This window comes from Meleagris gallopavo, chromosome 1 (genome assembly GCF_000146605.3).
Source record: "Meleagris gallopavo isolate NT-WF06-2002-E0010 breed Aviagen turkey brand Nicholas breeding stock chromosome 1, Turkey_5.1, whole genome shotgun sequence".
Taxonomy (NCBI): Eukaryota; Metazoa; Chordata; class Aves; order Galliformes; family Phasianidae; genus Meleagris; species Meleagris gallopavo.
The window spans coordinates 70,429,391-70,433,250 of NC_015011.2; positions in this window are offsets into that span (position 1 = coordinate 70,429,391).

A 3,860-nucleotide genomic window follows, 5' to 3' on the forward strand; every position below is an offset into this window, starting at 1 on the left:
AGAAAAAAGGGATATTGGACCACAGTTCTGCCTCAACAATCTATCCAAAAGCCTTCTTTTTCTGGACACACTTCTACAGAGGAAGTTGCTTAGCTTGGCCTGCTTTGAATTCTTGAGTTATTTGGTTGGAGTAGAGGTGTATTGCCAGAGCTGGGAGGAAGAATCTGTGTCCAGAGCCAGGGATTGTCCTTCTGGAGAGGAATTTGGCTAAAGACCCATTTGTACAAAGCCATGCAAAAGCCTGCAGCCAGCTCTGCACTTCAGTTAAATGTGTATCATTTTTCAGCATGAGTAAGATTAATTGCAGTCAACAGCACTAAAAAATACAATTATTTGTAACACATTGTATGAAATTCAATGCATGAAATGTTTGTTAGCAGTATACTGGCAGACAGAGAACAGCAGACAGGATCCCCTATTCCCAAAGAAAAGATCAGACACAAATGTATGTCTTTCACCACAGGCGGATATTTATTCACAGGACAGATTTTCCCTGCATCATTATAAGCTGCAATTAGCTTTCAGACACTGACATAAATTTTGGGCACAGTGAAGAATTCAAGAGAAATATTGCCTGGACTTCAGAGTTACAGTTTTGATCAGTAGTTTGGATATGCAAGTAAAGCTAGAAGTATGACCTGGGTCATTGAGTACAAAGCTCTCTTATAAGCTAACATTAAATGCAATTCCATTTAGAAATATAATGATTTTCTTATTAAAGAATATTTGGCTTACTTGATCCCATCGTTCTGATTACTGTTTACCCCTGTAATATTTGTTGACAGAAACCACATCCTTTCACAAGCTTTACTTATCTAGGCTTAAAATAGTCTGTTTTTTTGTTTTTGTTTTTTTTCTTCCAACCTCTCCCCATATACCTAGATTTTGATTCCCTTGACCATCCTCCCAGCCTTTCTTCACACATTTTCCATTTTGATTTAATCTTTCCTAAAGAGAGATAGCAGAATTATTCTTAGTGGTTGAGAAATTTGCACAGTAGGAGTAGTAGATACATCCTAAAATCTTATCTAACCTTTTCCTTTTTGTTTTGAATTGTTAGATTATAATCACTTATCAGGAATACAGGTTATTCTCTGAAAGCAACTATGTTACTGGAGAGGGTTATCTTCTGACTTTCAGCTGCTCTTTACTGCTCTGTGAATGAAAGTCTGTCACTTGAGGAACTCATGTAAGTTCCTTCTGGTCTTTGTCAAAATAAGTGTGATCATGAACAGGTTAAATAACATTCTGATTTATTTTAATGATAGCAACAGGTTAGGAGGTGGATCTGCAGACAGGTGGAAGGAGGCTGTAACTCTCAGACAGCAGGAACACTTGGAGAATAACCTCATTACTAGTACAGGGAGAACCAGAGGAGGCAGATGGATGTTTTTACCAGGCTCTGCAGGAAGTCGTAGTGTTGACTGCCATTGCCACAGAAGCATTGATGGTCATGGTATTTGCTCACAAGAAGCTTGGTGTCCACCAGGACACTCATATCCTTCTCTGCAGAGCTATTTTATAGTTTATCAGGCCCCAGTGTGTACTGGTGGAGGGGTTTTATTTCTCTTCAGATGCAGGACTTTGCATTTCCCTTTGTTGAATATCACGAGGTTCCTGACTGCCAAGTTCTTCAGCCCGCTGAGCTCCTTCTGTATGGCATCTTGGGCATCAGCCACTCCTTCTAGTCTTCTATCATCTGTGAACTTTCCGAAGATACACTCTTCCCCAGTGTTCTAGTCATTAGTGAAGATGACCTGAAATCAATATTGAGCCCTGAGGTACACCACTAGTGACTTGCCTCCAGCTGGACTTTTGTCACTGACCACAGTGCTCTTGACCCAACTGTTCAGTTTTCAGTCCACCTTACTGTGAACTCTTAAAACCTCTTAAAGCCTGTACGCTGTCTCCTTGTCTCTGCAGAAGTATTAGGAGACAGTGTCAAAAACCTTAGTGAAGTAAATCTAAACAGCAGCCACTGCTTTCCCTTGACCCACTAGGGTGGCCATCTCATTGTAGAAGGCCTAGAGGTTGACTGAGCAGATTTTTCTCTTCATAAATCCAAGCGGACTTCTTTAATCATTTTCATATCCTCCTGTTCTGAAATGGTTTCCAGGAGGATTCTCTCCATCAGCTTCCCAGGTTGTGAGATGACACTGGCAGATTTGTACTTTCCCCGATGTTCTCTCTTGCCCTTTTTGAAGATGGAGGGACGTTTTTTCTCCCGTTCTTCAGGAACTTTTTTCAGAGCAAAGGTAATCGAGAGTAGTTTCACAGTGACATCAGCCAGCCACCTCAGCACTCCTGGGTGCAACCCATGAGGTCAATTAGTCAAAAATAGATGAAACAAAGGTTGCATATTTGTTATACAAGGAGCTGTACAGTGTGTGGACTGCAAAATAATTAATAGGAAAATGTGACTCATGTTTTATTCCAAGTTCTGATACACCTGCTGTGCAGTGAACTTTTGCACTTGGAATATGAAACAAACATGTAGTGATTGTCAGTTCATTATTTAGTTTTCTTCAATTAGAGATTTCAGCAAAAATAATGCCCTGCACGGATAATTATCTTAAGTATGCTTTTGCTCTGAGTTTCAGAGTTGGTATCAGTTGATTTCCATATAATTTTTCTTTCATATGTTAAGTGATTAAAAAACTGTATACTTTCTGTCTCTCTGTACAGTATTTTTGCATTACAAACATAGTTTTGGGTCAAACAGATTAATTGGATGATAACCTCAGGAAAAAAAACAAACAGTTCTGTAAATTACTTTATAATGAGAGTCACTCATCTTTCGTATCACTCAGTTATTTGATTTATCCTGTTTTCTTTTGGATTTCGATGGTTCCTTATGATACCTTTGATAATAAAGAAATGCAATGGGACATACCTCTTTATTACGCAATCTCTGTCTGAACTGTTTTCTGCTGGAGTATCAGTCCTTGGTCTGTGTCTTTATTTGGAAGGGCAAGGGAAACTGTAGTTTACTTCACAGATGAAGGAGTACCTTGGGCTTATTGCAAGGTATTAAAGCATGTCTCATTGGGCCCTTGACTGCCTTTCTGGATATGTGCACTGTTTTCTGCATAGATTAGGGAGGGAAAATGAACTATCCTTCTTTGTTTACACTGACAGATATGGTGCTATTTATTAAGATTGTAATAAATATATTGTTGTGTTTTTCTTTCTTTTCTCATTTCTGCAGATCTTTCGATGGAAGAATGCTGTGACAAGGGTGTTGAATGGGCAAACAAAAACAGAATATGTACTTCTCTACCATTAATTTCTGAGTCCAGAGAATGCAGGTATACTGTTATGCATTATACATTACATGAAAATACAAACTCTTGTATAAAACCAGGGAAGTGGAAGGTATAAAAGCTGATTATAAGGTGAAAAATCTAGCTCTTAAGTAAGAGTTTTTGATATCTGTGTTCTCCAGCCTTGAAGTAACCTGAGAACCAAATTCACTTCCATTAAATCTTTTAAATTTCTGCTGTTGGTCTGGTGCAGAGTCACCCTGCTCTAACCTGTTCATTGTGCACCGTGTCTCTTAGAAGGTTTTCCACTGATATCTGCTCATGGGGCTTGAACTCAGCCTACAGTCAGTGTATCTCGGCATGGCTTTAGTGATGTCAGCAGAGCATCTTTACTTTATGCTGAAAATGTAGCCCAAGTACAAATTTTTGAGTAGACGTTTTTGAAGAAACAGCAGATCATGTACATGAATAATATATAGTCTCTATACATATGTATATATTTAAGACAGTCTCTTAAAACTGCCTCTTCTCTATGATGCCACACAGATAATTGTCTGCAGCTCTTAGTTGTATTTCTTGATGGGGGAGCTTTAAACT